Source organism: Grus americana, chromosome 12 (assembly GCF_028858705.1).
Source record: "Grus americana isolate bGruAme1 chromosome 12, bGruAme1.mat, whole genome shotgun sequence".
Classification (NCBI taxonomy): Eukaryota; Metazoa; Chordata; class Aves; order Gruiformes; family Gruidae; genus Grus; species Grus americana.
The window spans coordinates 1,792,571-1,811,433 of NC_072863.1; the positions used below are offsets into that span (position 1 = coordinate 1,792,571).

At 49.9% G+C, this 18,863-nt stretch overlaps 1 protein-coding gene and 1 long non-coding RNA gene across 4 annotated transcripts in view; both read right to left on the reverse strand.

Moving 5' to 3' along the window:
- Positions 1 to 5,430, reverse strand: part of LOC129211682 (fibronectin type-III domain-containing protein 3a-like) — a 48,495-nt gene extending 43,065 nt beyond the window's left edge. For 2 of the 3 annotated variants that reach the window (XM_054839149.1, XM_054839148.1), the window contains exons 1-2: positions 5,298 to 5,430; positions 68 to 171 (exon numbers count right to left, since the gene is read on the reverse strand). The gene's annotated coding sequence lies outside the window, so the exon portion shown is untranslated. Of the gene's footprint in view, positions 1 to 67; positions 172 to 3,852; positions 4,062 to 5,297 lie in introns of those variants that run through there. The other variant, XM_054839150.1, reaches the window with a different exon arrangement.
- A 6,711-nt stretch (positions 5,431 to 12,141) lies between these two features.
- Positions 12,142 to 16,664, reverse strand: LOC129212030 (uncharacterized). The gene is made up of 4 exons (XR_008579049.1): positions 16,527 to 16,664; positions 15,243 to 15,352; positions 14,224 to 14,257; positions 12,142 to 12,284 (listed from the first exon to the last, which is right to left on the reverse strand). It is a non-coding gene; the product is annotated as an uncharacterized LOC129212030 (long non-coding RNA).
- Between the last annotated feature and the right edge of the window lie 2,199 nt (positions 16,665 to 18,863).

An 18,863-nucleotide genomic window follows, 5' to 3' on the forward strand; every position in this document is an offset into this window, starting at 1 on the left:
ACTTGAGACTTAACAAGAAAAACACACTTCATAAAATCTGGGAGAATAGCAAGTTACATCTAATTACCGTTGACACTCTCCTGACTTGAATTTGCTCCTGTTGATAAGTGTTACACGGCCAGCGCCTGCTGTGGTCTGACCAACGTGCTGTACTGTCCCTCAGTCTTCTTTCTGCAGACAAGAAAAAAGTAACAGTAATTTTCTTTGTAGTGACTTGGCAACCAGAAAGTCTTAAGAAAAAAAAAAAGGTGCAGAAAACAACCTACATTCAATAAAAGAAGAGACATCAGAGAACAAGCAATGATTAACTCCACTAGAATCAGCAAATAAAACTCCACTGGGAAAGAACCAGAAGACTTCACGCAGCGTTCTTGCATTCATTCAGCATGCACAGAATGCAAAACCTGACAACTGCGTAAACATTGCACACCCATTTAATGTTATAAGAGCCAAAGACACTCCATTGCTTAAGCTACGATCTAATTAGTGAAAGGTAACTTGAACGCTACGAAGACAGTTCCCATATGAAGGACATTCTGTGGATATTATGTGTATTTACTTAGTTATCCACTCAGTGCCCTATTCCTCTATGTGACAATGATGATGATGAAAACTCATTTCCAAAAAGCATCTGAATATATTGAAATTTAAATTATCATGCACATACTTATCCTCTGACAGAGTACATAAGAGACATAAATTGTACAATCTGGAAAACGCAATCACAGTTTACTGTTATGGGGCAGCACAGCTTATTCTAGAAACTGTCCCACTAAAGATGCTCCACCAGAAGGCAACGAACAGCTTCCGTCGTCACTGAAGCCATCTAAGATGTTATACTCAATAGTGTAGAAGTCATCATCTTTCTCAAGCTCCTAGATCCAGCACCATCTCCAGTTCCTAAACCACCTGCACACCGAGGATTATAAAATGCACGGTTTTGGCTCTCCAGACTTAGGAAATCTTTACAAATATCAATCAATTCCCAATATGATTTTTCTAAAGGTAAGGCACAAGCAGGTATGTTCTGCAGTTTTCCTGGACCGCTCCAAGAAATCACTACCCGTGTAGCTTGTTGAGGTAGTTTACAGACTAAGCTGGCTAACTTTGCCCTGAGCCAGCCAGTAGAAGCTCACAGCTTCCTCCAGCAAACACAGCAGATCCATTGTTATTTTCACCAGAAAGGTGATACTGTCTTGAAGTCGCAGATGTTTCTGAAGTCACAGCCTAATAAATGTTCCTCTTGAACTACTTTTAATAAGACATGGGGGGGGGGGGGGGGGGGGGAAGTATCAGGCCCCAATGCTGGAAAAGCAAATCTTGAGCAAACGGAGGCATTTTTCACATCAATCAAGATATTGGGAACAATAGCAGATTTACATTAAGGTTGAAACGGACTAAGGGCTCTGAGCCAGTGGTCTGTCTTTGCTGGTCAATACACAGAAAGGATTGTGTTAGCACCACTGAAAGAATAAATTATCGCTGCTTTTACAATAAGCTCTTCAAGAATGCAATAAAGAGTTCAGTGTGCGCTCCTCACTCAGGAATCCAAAACTTTTCAGTTAAGGTCTGGCTTGCAGCAAAGATAACAGCTGAAAACTAACCATCTTGACCTTGGTAAGCTTCATGACAACTTGCTAAAAACAGGTGAAAAAATGTAAAGGTTACTTCTCTGATATTCACTGACCTTGCAACCAGAGCAATGAGCAACAACAATTGCAAATACCAATAGTTCAGTCCTGATCGTTATGTGATATAGCAAAGTTAGAAGTGAGAAATGTAATTTTTTCCTGAAGTCTCTTGACTGTTGCAGTTTTACTAATACTGAGGTTTGAGAAAAATTTAAAATTCTTCTCTGATTAAATGAAGACAGGAAATTAAGAAAATATGTAACTAGGGAAGGCATTCTTACAATATTTCATACCAGCTTATGACTTTGATGTAGAATATTGTAAGAATGCCTTCCCAGTTGTATATTTTCTTAAAAGTTACAAGCTTACTTCTACAGTTTGACAGGAAGACTTCCAAGTTGGGGAAACAGCAGATCATCAAACAACAGTGCCAGTTTCAGTTTTCCAAGCTTAAAACATGCATTTTAATTTGTATGGAGTTCACCCAAAGGGATTCCAAAACCTTTTTCAAGAATGGGTGTACAAATGAGTCTACAAATACACACATAGTACTGCTCAAATGTACCGCATTCCCAGTGGGATTTCCCAAGGCCGGGCACTCTCTCTTGTGAGCAGAATGCTAGAATTTTTACTGTTTGCACAGTACATATGAAATCTTGTTTTTTAAGGGCTCACCAAACCTTTCCTAAAAATAAACATAAAAGATGAAAGATTGCTGGTATGGGTGTGACAACCCACAGTCAACACGATGCAAATGCTGGTCTCCAAGAGAACCCAAACAAAAGATCATTAAAAGCCTTATATAGAACATTTATATTCAACTTTGTTGATGTACTGAAACCAAAATTGCAAAGAGAGATGCTGTGATCAAGGGTTGTGGCAGGAAATGCATTTGTAGAGACAAAGTTATCTTTATTTTCTCTGAAGGTGAATACACTAGGAGTTATTGTTTTAAACTATTCTAACATCCAATTCCTCAAAAACACTGGCAAGTAAAACACTAGTAAAATCAACTACCAAATTTTACAAACAAAAATAAGCCATCCTAATACAACAGGAATGAAAACGGCCTGCAATATGGATCTATGCAGATACAAAGCCCAAGAAGTTGAAATTATTCCATTTCATTGTCAAAGTGCTGCTTAATTGGAGTTAAGGCCAAGTTCTTCCAAAAACTTGCTGCAACAATCCTGAGCCTACGATGGAGCGAACAACTTGTAATAGCTTGCTCCAGGAGATGTCTAAGACAGTCAATACAAGTCCTGTTTATTCACAGGCTGCAGACTAAGATCCAGGATACCAGTGAACACAAAATAGATTGCTTTCAACTCAGCTTTATAGAATATTAGATTTATTTGATCCTAGCTAAGAACAAATTATTCCCAGACAACAGCAGCATTCCAAAACTTTCAGAGATTTGGAACACAGTAAGGTAAAAAGACCTAAAAGAGAAGACAGCGTAATAACTGGCTGTTTTTCAACATGCATGATTACACACACAGAGCCTTAAGAAAGTCAACATCTTTCCTATTTTACCACCTTATCCTTTTTCACGTACAAATTACAAAAAAACAAGGAAAGGAATGCAAGTGTGGGAAGCAACTCGGGTTTTGCTTCTTACTGACAGAGATACTGAAGAAAACACAAAGTACTTTCTTTTACACTGGATATTAACTCCAAGGTCAGTTTATTGGCTTAAAATACAGAGAGGATGCTTCCCTGGTTAAAATACTAATCTGAGTGTCAGGAAATCTAGATTCAATTCCCTGCCTCACCACATACTTCCTGTGTGACCTTGGGCCATAAATATTTCGGTGCCTCAGTCTTTCCATCTGTGACTGAGATAGTATTTCCCTATTGAACCAAGTGTCATAAAGATAAATACATTAGAAGAACATTAGGAATCACAGATCGTAGGCATACCCGTACCAGGCCTCTGAAGAACTTATCTGCAGCAGTACTGCATGCCAGTATTCATTATTAGGCATCAGGTCAAGCAAGGAAGGACTGCCAATGTTAAAAACCCAGCTACCACAGGACAGAAGAGACGTAAGATAGTCGAAGAATGGATAGAAACTGAAGCAATAAATTGGCTTTACGGAAAATAGCCATCATTCCAAGAAGTTCCAGTAGCAAGTTTTAAGCAGCAACAAAACTCAGAAACCAGCTGAGAGCAAGCTGGTAAAGGAAGCAAATACACCTGCCAGCAACGCATTATTACCCTTTCCTGAGATTATCGCGACGCGCTGCACATGAAGCGCCTCAATAAGAGGCGGCAGAGGGGGTGCCGAGGCTGGGGGCCACGAACCCCCGGAGCCTTTCCCCCAGCTCTCCGCAGGAAAGGAACCACACGGTTGCTGAAGTCAACAGCCTTTTGTAAGAGGCAGTAAATAGGATCGGGCTGAAAAGCGGTCACAGTAGGGTCCCCACCTTTGCTGCTGCCCCAAGGCAGAGGGGGACAAAGCAGAAGGGGGGAGGGTAAAAGATGGTCACCACCCAAACACTAGATGACAGGACTGACCTCCCCCTGCCCCGACCCCAGGAGGAGCTGGGGGAGGTGTCTGGTACTGGAGCTGCTGATCAGCCAAGGGGAACAACTAGAAGGCTACGTGGCATTTGCAGGCAGCAGCTCCGGCTGCCGAGGAGGGAGAAAGGGGGGGGGGGGGGAGGTGAGGGGGAAGCTGGGGGGGGGGAACGACTTCATATCTCAACCCCCTCTCGCCAAAGAAATAGAAGAAAAAGGAAAGGAAGGGGGAAAAAGGGAGAGAGAAAGAGAATTTGTGCGCTGGGGAAAGGAGCGGGAATAGGAAGAGCGAGTCCGGGGAGCTCGCTGGCATTAACCCCATGCGGGGCGGCTGAACCAGAGCCGAGAGACCCCCGCCCTGCGAGCGGGACGGCGGCGACCCCGGCCCCAGCCCCCTCTGCCTTCCCAGCCCCTCCCCCCCCCCACCCGCCGGGAGCTGCCGCCGCAGCGGGGCTGTCCCGTTAGAAGCGGCCCCCCCGCACCCCGCGCCGACCCCAGCCCCTGAACCCCAGACACCCCCGGTTCTCCCTGGACAAACCCCCCGCGTCCCGTGGGGCAGCCCACCCGTACAGCCCCCCTCCTCCTCCTGCCCGGCTTCCCCTTCGCCCTGCCTCCCCCATGCGCCGAGCTACCCCCACCTGCCCCCTGCGCCACGTCCACCCCCAAACCTGCCTCGCACCCCGGGCTCCCCCGCCATCACCCGCCTCATCCCCGGGGTCACGCTTCTCCCCTCAATCGCCCCACAGCCCAGCTCCCCCCGCCTCACACGGCGGGCACCCCGCTGCCCCCCGCCCCGTCCCACACGGCGGGCCCGCCACCACCCCCCCCGCCCGCACCCCGCCGCCTCCCGCCACAGACGGACCGGCACCCTGCCGCCTTTCCCCCCAGCCCCGCCTCGACGGGCTCCGCTCCGCTCCCCACCGCGGGGCTCACGCTGCGCTCCCCGCCGCCGCCGGTGGGTCCAGCCGGCCGCCAGCTCCTGGCACTGCCCTCCGCGCCTTGGGTGGGGAACGCCGCTCTCCCCCGGCCCGGCCCGGTCGCCCTCTCCCGCCCGCCCCGAGGAAGAAACGGGGGGCAGAGGGAGCCCACGGGAGCGGTCCCCCTCCCGGGCCGCGTCGCGGCGGCCCCGCGGCAGCACTAACCGTGCGCGGCGCCGCAGCCCCTGCCTCAACCCCGGCGCTGCCGACCGCCAACCGACCGTTCCGCCATGATGGAATGCGGGCACTGCGCCTGCGCCGGTACCGCCGCCGGCCAGGGGCGGGCGGGCGCGCCAACCACAGGCTGGGCCACTCTCCGTCTTCAGCCAGCCCCCTCCCACGAAAAGTGGGGCGGGGGGGGGCGGGGGGGGAGCCCGCAGGTGGCTGGAAGGGCCCGGCGGGGCGGGAGCTCGGGCCGGCGGGGGGAGGCAGGCCCGGGGTCGGGGCGGGGGGACGCGGCTCTTCGGGGCAGAAGTGACACCGAGGGGAGACAAAGCTGCGACGGCGGCCGGAGCGGGTGGCCGGCCGGCACCCACCCGCCATCCCGCCATGCCCGAGGCCCGCGCCGCGTCCCCTGAGGCGCCGCCGGGCCCTGCAGCCCCCCCGGGCCCGGGCCCTCAGCGGCCGGAGCTGGCGGGTGTCCTGCCCGGGCACCGCCTGTCACCCGACGGCACTGCCACGGGCCGTGCCCGTACTCCGGCTGCCGTGCCCGACTCCGGCCGGAGGTTTGCGGCCTCTGTCCCCCATCGTGCCAAAACCAGGACAGATGTGGTGGTTTATACATGTTATACGTTGTATACATTTCCTCTGCCCCCCAGCTTAGGGGCGTGGATCGGTCACAGCACATGCAAAGACAAAAACTCTCATCCTGTGTAACAGAAAAAGCATCAATGTTGACGACCGTAAGGAGCGAGGGGTGTGACGCCAACTGTCCCAGCGGGCAAAGCAGAGCAGAAGGCGGCAAGACGTCGTCAACTGGCTTCTCGAAACGAGGAGCCGCCTTGTCCTGACGTCCAGCTCCGCTCTCCACCTCTGCTCCTACCCCTCCTCGGAGCATCCCGAGCCAAAAAGGATCAAGGGCTGGGGCTGAGAAAGCCCAGCACAGGCTGGAGAGGCCCTCTGGCGCATCCATTTTCCCTGGAAATTAATGCAGCAATAAATTTTACACTCTTCAGCTTATTTCCACCGGACAGTTTGCGCTGATATGTTTCCGTCAGTGCGTTTGAAGCGAGTTTGAGTCACGTTTTTTTTCAAAGCTGTGATGTTTTGTGCGTCAGCTTCTGCGCGGATGCAAAATTAATGTGACAGCTCTGCTCTTAGATAAGCTCCGCGTAAACCGTGGATCACAGCAGTTTGGGAGAAAAAGGTCAAATTCGACATGTATAGGCAAGCTGTATAATATACATATAAAGAAACTAACTTTTTAAAATGAATGGCCATGTGTTTACCCCTGGGCTGATCTTAGATATATTTTTAAGGAACATAGAAAATTTTATAATATTATAGAAGAAATTGTTCCTTTATGTCAGAGAATTTCTCTCTGGAGACTGGTGGAAGTGGTCGATTTGCCATACTGAACAACCTGTGCTAAGCAGGACTAAAATAAATTCCCACGCATCTTTTTAAATAAGCAAGCAGCGCTAAGGAAGGCCAGAGGTGGTGGTGTCTGCTGAATTCCTAGGCGACTAATAGCTTCCCTTGTTAAATAAATGCCACAGAACCACTCAGTGTAACTTTACAATTAATTTTACTCATCTTGGCCCATAAAACAATGAATAAGTTCTTTGCAAATAGATACGAAACAGCGAAAGACCGGATCAAATCGTCTTCAGGTTGCATCCGTGTCTTCGGCACTTGCTGCAACGTTGTCCCTTTCTTCTCTTTTGTTGTAGTTGATCATCTAGCTGTTACAAGACTTCACTAATGTCCTTGAATCTTATGGTTTTTGGGGGAAAGAAAACAAGCCCATGCTATTACTGTGCTTTGGTACCACTGAAAGGGTACATTTGGCGCAGAGTAGCACTGCTGATGCGTGAAAAGGTGCTTTTTTGCAAGGAGCCCAGTACCTTTTCATTCGATGATCTCTGTTGTCACCTGTTTATTTAACCTTCAGAACCTTTCTGTCCGAGCGGCTTTATTTAAGCTTCAGAACTTCTTTGTGAGCTGAAAAGCAAAATTTGGTAGCTGGATCGATGGCCGATTCCAGGTGGAGAAGGCAGGGGAAACCTTTCCCTCTGAATGAGAGAATTAGCAAAAGCTCTGTCATGGTCTCTGCACTGCAATTTCCTCCTCTTTCTGCCTCTTCCACAAGTTTTACCGCACACATGTGACTACTGGCCCAATTCTGGTGCAGAAAAGCAGCAGCTCCTACTTTTGTGCTGTGGAATAGTGTGGATCAGCACATCACATGTTTTGTTACAGTTGAAGAGAAATTAATAATTCCTCACGCCAAGAAATAAAACTTCAGAAAAAGATTCAGAGGGAAAATAAGCTGCTCCTCTCTTTTGAATCATGTCTGTCTTTTGTCACTAATACTTAGCTCTGTATTTCACCAACAATTCGGAAATGAAATTCTTTAATTCCAGCTCAGCTTTAAGGCTTGTGAACACCCCGGAAAAGGCAGAAGACAAGCCCAGCGCAGGACCCAGGGAATACAGACCTGCCTTCTGCGTTATTGTGTTCTGGGAACAAAAGGTTGGTTAATCATTTCACCTTTGAGAGAATTCCTGGAATCTTCAGCGCTCCATCTCAGGAATCTTATAACTCCACAGGCTCTAACTAATCTGCAGCGAGGCGTATCTAGTGCCCCGGGGATTTAATTTCTGAAGTGAAATATTTGTACTTAATTTTTGGGAGATCTCTGAAAGAGACCCATCAGGATGCGTTTTGGAAATTTGAAATGCATTGCATTAGATGAATGTCGCTGCTGAGGGCAGCGATTCAAGGACTATTTTGACTTTGCAGGCTCAGTATTCATTCATTGCCAGCTGAACCTTTAAAGTTATGACTAGTGGTGGTGTGTGATATAGAAGGTCTGATTCCCCATCATGAACATACTGTGCCTGATACCCAGAATAAAGAAGGTCTTCGGGGGTGAATGCTGAGCATTCTTTGCACTGAAGGCTATTGGACCTCCCAGCTTTGATTATTGCAAGAATTCCTTTGTAGATAATAACGCAGTATTTTAGCAGTCAGAAAAATCCTTTTCCTTTCCCTCCAACCTTTCCTTAAATTGTTCCCCCCCCCGCCCCTTAATTTTCCATTCTAAATATACTTTATATCCTAGCAAGGTACTCACTGGTTATTCTAGCAAACCCGACGTCTGATGGAAAAGCTCACAGAGTGGTAGCTGGTTGCTAGTGAGACTTAGGATGAAAGATCTAAAAACTGCCCACATTCCACAAGCTCCAGGGCTCCTTTAGAACTGAAATTGCTTCAAGTACGAGAACTATTCCCACACCGTGGAAAATAAATGACCGAATATTTGCTGCCTACGTCCTCCATTCAGATTGCTATGGGATGACAGTAAGGGAATTTTTTTTTTTTTTTCCCTTCTTTTTTTCAGCTGAAACTGGAAACTATACGGCCGGTCGGTGAGGCTGAAGGCACATAGGTGAACTGTTCCAGATGGCAAAGCTGCACAGAAGAAATATTTGGCCTGAGTAGCACAGTGACCAAACTGCCTGGAAAGCAGACCCTGGTTAGATGGGTCAGAAATTACAGAACAGCATGGAACAAGTCTGAGGGGAGCTTGAACTATATTTTGAAATTCCTGGAGAGCCATAAGGCCTGTGCAAGGACAGTGGTGATGCCAGGTTTCCCACACAAGGGCAGGCAATGCTCATCTCCAGTGGCTGGATTAAAAAAAAAAAAAGTTGGGTTTTGAGGAAATGATTGCCCAGGCTGTCCTTTCAGTCCAGAGGGGAAGAGGGTAGGGAGGCACACACCCCCCGGTGATAGCGGGTCGGGGGGGGGTGGATCCGGGCCTGGGAAGAAGATATTAAAAATAGCAGAATATAAGCTCAGAGAACGTTTGGAGAAAGGAAAAGGAAAGAGAGAAGAAACAGCCGAAATGGGAAGTGGAAATGAGTCAGGAGGGAGGGAAGAGAGCACAAATGGGAAGAAATCTGGGCTTATAAAGGAAGGGCAGTCTCTGGAATGGAAAAGGAGAGTTAAGGAGAGTCCGGCTTAACAAAACAATGGCAAGAAGCAGTGCCAAAACCATGCTCATTCTTCCATTAGAAAATTTTGAATTGTAATTTCTATTTTTTTTTCTTTGCTGATTCGATTGCTCTAGGTGAGTTAATAAACAAAAAAGGGGCGGGGGGGAGGGAGAAAAATATTAAAGAAATGGAAAAGAAAAGCCTTTGACAAGAAAGGGGAGAAACGAAAGATAAGAGGAATATTAACAGTTACAACATATTCCAATCTGAACATGGGTGAGGGAGGCTGAAAGGTTTGGGTAACAAAAAACTGCTGCTTACAGCTGGACGCAGTAAATACCTGGATGCACAAAACCCCCTCCAAACCAACAACCTGCTTATCGTGATGATTAGCAGCTGCTCTGGATTTCTACTTCCAGCCCGTAATAAAAATATTTTTTCCCATACTTGTAGGGCGATAATAATAATAATAATGGTGATTATGGTTATTTTAACTAGTGTCTAGCAAAACCTCCCATCTCTTGAATTCATGAGGACCTGCGGACGAGGTCTTGGAACGCATTTGCTTCATTTTCTCGTATTATGTACAAAATACTGTTGTGTATACTTCAGGAGGGACCGAGGCAAGGCAACCTGGCAAACAAACTTTTATCAAACAGCGCTTTGTTGGAAGCATATGCGCTTAGGTCCTCAAGTAAACAGCGTATACTGGAGCAGCTTTTCCGCCAGTATGCGTTGGCATCGCTCCATCCACCTCAGTGGAATTAGGAGTGTTTTCTCCAGCCGAAGATCCGGTCCACCAAGAGCGAACCAGCACTCTGTGCGGTATATTTTGAAAGAAGCACAATGGGAAAAACCCGGAGGGCATCGGGAGCGGGAGTTTCCCTTGCAGGTAGATGAACCATGCCTGCTGTTCTGCATGCACGGGTGCACTCATCCCCGTTCCAGAGAATTTGCTGTTTGTTTGCCACCGAACCCCAGAAGCAAGTCATCACCAGCAGAAACGATCTAACATTAACCAACGCTATCTAAACAAGCAGGTGATACCATCAGAGGCACTGGATTATACCAGCACTCCGCTCCACGCTCTGGGTGGTTTTGTCCACTATCTCCGTAAAAAAATAATGCCATTTTAAGTGAAACCAAGTTTAGAGATGTCCTTTTGAGCCCAGTAGCAGTCACAGTCCTTTCTGCCCTCTCAGTGGGCACAGTGGTTTTGTTCCTGGTGCAACTGGAACCGGGGATATTCTTACACACACACACAAAAAAAAAAAAAAAAAAAAGACGCGTTAAGGAGAACAAAGCCAGATCTCTTGGCCAGACAAGAACGTCCTGTATGTTTTGTATATATTGTCCTGTGTGGACAGGCCAGAACGGATTGGCAGAGAAGTTTGGCAGGTGATGGAGATGCAGACGGACACCACGTTTTGCTGTCTGCTCTTCTTTCTCCAGGCAGGACCCAGAACCCCTGTGGTACCTCTCCCGGTGAACCCACCACCACTCCAGACCAGAAACTCCTTGCGTAGAAGTTCTCACGTAAAATCCCACATGAACTCGCCGCGTATCATCGCTGGATCCACAATGCTGTTGGTACAAAGCAATGATCAAGGCGTAGAACAAAAGCCCTCCGCAACCCACAATAAACATACCTCGCGTTTATGGCTGTTGTAAGCGGCAAGGGATGAAGTTCAGCGCCTGGGTAATTTGCACTTTGCACAGAACATCTGTTTTACGAGTCTTTCTCTCACTTATTACATGGCGCAGCCTGTGTGCAAACACCGCGTGACCTCACCGAGAACTGCGCCTGCATCTTCCTTCGCCCCAGCCTTCGGGTTTGGCCGAGCTCATTGGAAACACAACAGGGTATATTAGGAAAAGCGAATTAAACCCCGGGTTGTCGCTGCAGCCCCGCTGCTGACCTCTCTGTGCACAAGGAGGGAAAGCTAAGCTCCCCCTCACCACCCTCGCGAGCGGGGATGGCTGGAGCTCCTGCCTTGCTCGCTGCCGGCAGATGCCCGTAAATAAGGACAGAGGATGCCAGGGAGCACTGAAAAGCAGCGCGACACCTCCGGAGCTCAACACAGGCTGCGGATCAGCCGTGGCAAACTCATTGCAGCCCGGCAGCTGTTGAAACGAGGGGAAAAAAAGCAGCTGGAAGGGCCTCTTGCAGCTCCTGAGCCGGGAGGACTGGGCTGTCCCCACTGACTGCTGCCCCCGCGTGCTGCCCGAGCACCAAGGCTTTCCTTGCCCCAACGCCTGGAGCGAGGCGGTCATCGCTCGCTTCTCTTGGCGCCAGCCCGGAGCTGCTGCTCTTGTGCAGCACCACCGCAGGAGGAGATGGAGAGACCACACCCCCCCACGCCTTTCCCACCTTCTGCAAGGTCTTTCTGCTCGGTTCCTCCTCAAATTACTCAGCAAGAGCCCAGAGAGGAATCAAATATCCCGATTCGGTCTAATTCCAAACACTAGCTGTGTTTACCCATAAATTTATAACTCTTCACCCAAGCCAAGAAGCAAACAAACCAACCCAACCAAACCACCAAAGAGGCTGAAGAGCTCCGTGCCGCAGCAAAGCGCTTGGAGCAGGCAGGTCTGAGCGAATGCCGGGGGAAGCGGCACCGTACCTTTAGCTCCAGAAAGCAAGCATACAGCTGAAGGAAATCGTGGTCTCCTTGCAAACAGCTCCTCCTTGCAGGAGGGAGCCCATCCCTGGTGCCGCAGCATCCCCAGAGCACGCGGGAGATGCATCGGACGTTTCAGCAGCGGGAAGGTTTGGGCTCTGGCGCGGAGTCATCGCTCCCGGGGTAAATACACGGGCGGTTCTTCAGCTGACCTGGTAGCAGCGCCCGCGGCGGTAAGTCAGGTCTGCTTGCCTGGGCTGATGTGAATCTAGTCATCGTTCTCAGTAATCCGAGTAGCTGGATCCCCAGAAACGCTCAAAACAACCATGATTTAAACACGTTAGAGCTGGAGGATGCTTGTCCACGGTCTAGCGAGAAAAGGAGAAAGCCAAAATGAGTTCACCGCTAGCTCTTCTAAACTAGACTGAAAACATTTAAAAAAAAAAAAAAAATCATCGACATGCTTTACTGTTGCAAATTTGCAAGAGGCACCAGGGTCCTGTGTTTTTATCCCAAAGACGGGATTTGGAAGGAGCAGGCGCGCTCCTGGGTTAGGCTGGGCAGCGGCTCCTTTCCTGCCGCACGCAACTCAGCTGCAAAGGGGCTTTGGAGAGCGCGAACGAAGCCTCAGAGCCAGTTTCTGAAGAACAGAGGGGAGGGCAAGGACAAAAAGGAAAGAAAGCAAGCAGAATAAATCTGAATTGTAACAAAATTATAGTCTGTATTGAAATTGCCACATTTGGAATTGATTTTTTTCCATCAGACAAAAGGCTGAGACTTCAGTTGTTGAAATACCGATCTCGTTTCTAACTTGTTCTAAATGTCGTATCTGGACGAGCTGCAGGTGAACCATCAGCAACAAAGGACCGATGCAATCCAAAAAATATTTTCGTGTCAAGCGTAACGTGATGCTCTGCCCTTTGTTGGCCTGGTTCTCTTTTCCTGCTGTGCATGCGGTGCAGGTTGCCTACCTTCCCTCAGGTGACGCGGATTCACTCATTTTTCTGGCTGCTGCCCATTTTCTGACTGCCCCCCCGCTTCCCACGGAGGCAGTGAAGAGCCCACCTCCTTTGCGGCATCACATTGGCACCGAAGTTTCAATTTAACAACGCACGCAAAAGGTTTTATTTGCATCCCCTAAGCTGTCTGTGCTGGGAGAGAACAAAGCTGCAGCACCTTCGTGAAAAACTGCTCGCCTGTGACCAGCGGGCTCCCTGCTCTGTTTTAACATGGGTTTTCAATTGTTTCACTCTCGTTCTCCATTGTCTTTCCTCAGAGCACTATTTCTTTCCTATCTGGCATTTTCTTCACTGTCCCCAAACAACCTCTTTTACTTGCTCTCTCCTACAATAACCCCATTCCTCATTATTGTTTCCATGCCTTTTTTTTTTTTTAGGTTTTTTTTTTTTTCACAGGATGGCAACCCAGGGGCCCCTGCTCTGCCATGGGGGTTCCTCTTCCAGCCGCAGCGCTCGGCAGACACATCAGAGCTGGAGCGGCGTTTCCTTCGCGTCGGATCGGTGTCCGGACCGCTGCAGAAGAGGCTCGGCATACTCTCTGACGAACATTTTTATTATCGACTTAGCAGGAGCGTACATAATCTATCAAAGTGCAGAGCGGTGATGAATCAGGTCTTTGATGGAAATAAGAAGCAGCCACATGGCAGGAAGCATTTGGGAGCACTTCAGGCTAAAAAGGCAAAAAAAACCCAAAACCAACCAACAAACCAGAAAAAAGAAAGAGATGCAGCTGTGAAGAATACAAATATTGGCTCCTGGAGGAAACCTCCATATTGTATCCATTATTGCAATCTACTTATTTGTTCGGGGCTAATGCTCCCCAGTTTGAGATTGTCATGGACCTAGTTTCCCATCCTCGGCGAGCACATGAGAAGGTCTAAGCAGCAATATTCAGCGTGAGGTGGCTGCATAAGGAGCCTTTCTCTGCTCTCTGGCTGACAGAGCTGATGGCTGTGTGAGAGAACCTGCTACTAAAAATGAATAAGGACCCTTTTGTGCACGAGAAAGCAGAAAAAAGAAAAAAACCTTGGCCTCTTCCCACCTTCCCCATCTTCTCTTGCTACGAAAAAAAAAATAAAATCTGCGCTGCCTTCCCCGCTGCAGCCATTGTGAGTGCCTTGCAACGGGGACCGCTGGAAGAGGAGAGGTTTTACGCAGCCTTTCCGAAAGCCGCTCTGCTTTGCCGCTGTTTCCCGTAAATGCCGTGCTCTGGAGAAGGGGCTGGCGGCTCCGGAGCCCCTAGCAGCTCCCAGCTGAGGTCATCCACGGGGATCGACGTGGGGCTCACCTCTGATGATCCAGCTGTGAATTTTTCCGATCATCTGTGAGAAAAGCAGAAGAAAGCGAAGCGTAAGCGGCGTAGGGAGCAGTTACGTTGCTGTGAGCGTGCCCTGAAGCTGCCTCGGTGGCTGGAGCCCTGCTGGGCCATGCTTCTGGTCACCAGCACCGTCTGGCCGGTGCTGAGCTCAGGACGGACAGCCCAGCTCTCGAAAGCTGGCTGCGAGTGGCACAGCCCTCCGGCACCGGTCACAGCCTCACTTCTTCATTTACACGCTGGGAGTAGCGGTTGGTCCCTGCGTAACAGGGAAGTTACGAGCCTGAGTTCGTTAGAGGTTACTCCTTTGCTGCGATAATGGGGGCGAGGGAAGTACGGCAGCGATGGAGGACACTTGTGTGCCCGAGCGGGGAGAGAGGGGGTGACAAGCTGCTCCCTGCCAGGAACTGGTGTGAGAGCCCTGAGCCAAACGCTCCTCTGCTCTCGAGAGGGGCAAGTCAGCCGAACCCCGCGGACCAGCATCGCCCTGGCCGCCACGCAGCGACGGAGGTCCCGCGTCATGGCCGACGGAAATACCAGGCTCCGTTAAAGCCAGCAAATTGAAAAGTTTCGCTTTGCATCCCGCTTAGAACTTGTTGCTTACGATGTCGGGCGAAGCAGCATCGCGCGCTGTGAAACACGTTGGGGGGGGACGGGACCGTCACACTGTCATGGCACGGCCTGAACTACCACAGCGTTAGCAATAAAAAGTTTGAAATGACCCTCTTTGCCCTTGTTCGCCCTGAGCATTGAGGGAAAGCCTCCAAAAATGACATATTTGTTCCTGTGGGCGATCTGCCATGGCCGGTCAGCCCAGGAGGGCAGAGACCCGCATCCTTCCCCCACCTCCACGCGTGTCCTCAGTGCCTATTCCAGCCGCTTCCCTAAAAACCAGCAACGCGGAGCACGTATTTGAGAGAACTACGGGACTCTCGTTTCATTAAAGAAAAAAATGAAGCAATATGCTTTTCGCTTCCCCTCTTTGCAGTTACCTTCAGCCTTTCCCCCAAACCGTGCCGGCTGGGTGCCGTGGCCGTGCCCAGGCTTTGCAATCCTCCTTCCGATGGACAAAATAAAGTTGTCGGTGCTTCCCTCGGGGAACCTGCTAGGAAAAGGGACACTGACTCCCTGTCTTCGGGAGAGAAAATGTCTTGCCGACATTGGGGTCCGTCATTCACCTACGGCGTAGCTGCCTTTTCACTGTATTTATATATAGAATATAGCAAAAACAATCCTAAAAGCCCTGAGTATTTAAATATAGATCCCTTCACCCTAAAGGAGCCTAAACTGTGTTTACGCAAGCTGGGATAGTAAAGGCGACGCTGTTCTGCAGTGTTTCTGCACTGAACTTAAAGAAAACCCCTGAAGTTTAACATAAAATAAAAAGAAACAAACAAACCCCCCCCCCCCAATCTACGATTTTCTCAAACAGCCCCAAATCTCCCCCCTCTCCCAACAACCCCGGGAGAGCGCAGCATGGATGGCTTGTGTTGACACAATCATTGTAGTTTGGATAAAGAGCTGGTCATTGGTAAAGATTTCCATTTTCTAGGGAAACCAGGGGTTGAAGCATTTACATATTTTTTTGTGTAATTGAATTAAATTTGGGATTGAAACTTCAGCTGTTGGGTTTCTCTGGTCCGAATTCTTGATTAATTCTCAACTTTATCTTTTCATTTTCACAATCCTTGGGTTTTTCTGGGGAGGAGCGGGAGGGAGGAGCGGTCGAACAGCTTCCTTCTGTTTGCTGCCCGAAGCATGCCTCGGTTAGACACGCAGGCGAGATGCCTGAATCAAAATCAAGAGGTTCCTCGTAGGTGGCGTGGCCGCAGCTGCGATGTTTTGCCCCTTTCTGTCTGCCTTGACGCAGGAGGACTATCACAGAGAAAGCTTTTCCAGCTTTGATGGGTAATATTCTATATTTGTACTTTTTTTCCCCCTTGCAACTATCAATTAACTTCAATTAATTCTCATGACTTCCTTCTAAGAGTCACTTTTCCAACACAGCGTGCCCTCCATCTGGGTGAATTGTACCCGGTATCTCTTGCTACAGCACTCCTCGTTGGAGCACAGTTGTTTTAGAGGAACATCCAGTTGAAATAAACAGGGGGAAATTCAAAATACGTCACCCTGCTGCAGGGGCACCCCTCGCCGGAAGCTGTGGAGAGATCAGCGCCTTCGTATTTATGTAAACTCAGTGTAATATTGAACGTTTGCAAGGAGCTGGGGTTATTTCATCAGAACTTCCCACCACGGGAGAGAGCTGCTGTACTTACTTAGAAATTTAATTGGGGCGGATGCCACGGCTGAATCTTTGATGCCGCTCTCTGTCGCCGTCGATTCTCTTGCCCAGCACCGACCTGCTGCAGCATCCTCTGCTACGGACCAGCCCGCAAGGCAGAGCCCGTGCAGACGCACCAGGGACATTTACTGACCCTTGGAACAAATCTCAGATTGTAATGGTTAGGTTTAGTTTTAATTGCAGCGAAAGCGAACTCTACGGTCAGCTCGGTATCAGCAGCGCCATTCGGATTTGAACAGGCTCCTGTAGATGACCAAAGTACCCAGGACCTCAGGAAGGGCAGACCTGTCCCCCAGGGCTTCGGCAACCGTTCCTCAGGGCTTCTGTTTTATTAGTTCACATCCCCGAGGTCTGTTTTTCCTACCACAGGATATGATTAACCCCGACCGGAGTCATCGCGCTGCATCCCGAAGCAGAAAATCCACCTGAATTCAGCACAATGCCTCTGCCCCCCTCCAGCCCGGCCCAGCGTGGGACCTCGCGGACCTCACGCGCGGCTCGCGGCTCTTCTCCGGGGCAGGTCTTCTGGGCCACCTCGTCACGGGGGGTCGGACCGCGCACGCGGAGCCTCGCTGGTCTCCTCTGCCCAGGTAGGGAGCAGGATGCTGCCCCCAGGTCAGCCTGGAGCTGGGGACCGTGCGCTCTCCTGCCCGGGGTGAGGGTGCTGCTCGAGGTCTGTACGGGAGCTGCAGTGAGGCCCTTCCCACCTGAGCACCCAGAAACGGGCGAGCAGGAAGATGGAGCAGCTCCGAAGGCTTGCGAATCTCCGGCGTAGTAAGTCGGGGTGATGAAGGACGTTGGAGGCGTGTGGGAGGAGACGCTGCTGACAGGAGGCAGAGGCTCAAGGCCAGTTACGGGGAACTTCTCATTCCATTTTGCTTGAAAAATAGGGGTGAAAGGGCACTGTAGCATTTTTCAGCCCTCGCTCACGCAAGCAGCGCACGCTCATCGCTCCAACGGGCTTCCTGCCGTGAGTAACGTGGAAGGAAAAAAGGGCAGAGAGTAGGGACTGTCTCATCTCGGATGGTTACTCAGAAAGGAAATAAAGCCTCGGCTGACTCCCGGGACAGATGCAATTCTTCGGCAGAGTCAGGCCACGCGCTGGCCTTTTGCAATAACTGCTTGCAAAAGCGAGCGGCTCTCGAGTTAGCCCTGTGCGGCACCCCTGGCACGGGCTGCTGGACAAAATATCTGCAGAAACCTCCCGCCTCGTGCTGAGAGCGATTCCTGAAACGGTTACGCGGGGCGACGCCGTGCCTTTTGCCCTTGATCCTGCAAGGCGTTATCTGGGGAGGGGGGGGGGTTCGCAGGGGCTGCGCGGAGCCCTGTTGAAGCTCAACTCAAGCAGAGCATCACGGAGACGTGCTCCTCGCAAGGAGGGAAAGGGATTGCAATGGGCTAAACCGAAAACAAACTGTGTTTAGTCTTCAACATCCCTAGCAGAGACATGCAGCAGCATTCCTGGAAGCAGAGTTTTTATTAATGACCAAAATAGGGTGTTTTTGCTACGTCCTCCCCTTTATCCCCCTCCAAACCCGGTGAACATCCATCTGGAACATATTTATTGAACTAACAAAGGGTCCTCGCTCTGCGCCGAGAGCAGCCCGGCTTCCTCTGAAGCGTAAGAAGCCGCACTGACAGGAAAGCAACGGGCACATTTCACCCTCAAGTGAAGTTCGCAAATACTCCAAATATTTGTTTGTACATGTGGCCACTCGCAGAGCTGAAATTAATAGTTTGGGAGAAGTAGGGCTGAGTTCCCAATCTTGCTGGCCCGTGTGCTGGGAGATGGATTTGTAACCCCCAGGCCGGGCCGTTCATCCCTCACGTTCGCTTTCAGTAGCGTTTCTAAGACCTTTTATTGCTCACACTGATGGTATTTTCAAATCCGATGTACTTTCCTTCATTTCTGCTGCTCAGTTTTTCCCCCCAGTAATCAGGTCATACCCTCTGCTGCCGTACGTGAAGGATAAAGAACCCAGTGTTCTCCCTCCTGCCGTATGGAAGAAGTCCCTCTTCTAATGTCAGACTGCAGTGGAAATGGGGGGGGGGGAAATAAATTGCTAAATTAGGATTCAGCATGAGAATTAGCTCCTGCTAAGGGACCTGCAGCCTCTGGGTGCACAGACCCCCGCTGCAGCTGGTGGGGGGATTCAGGCAGCGGGAGCTGCCCCGAGCCCCTCCAGCCCCAAAATAAGTGCCCAGGCTCCCGCGGATGGCGGGAGCAGAAAGCACCTTGCTCAGAGCAAGAAATCTCACTTTGTTGCCAGCGCTTGGAGGTTACGGCTTGTTAAACCGAAGGGTTACTTGC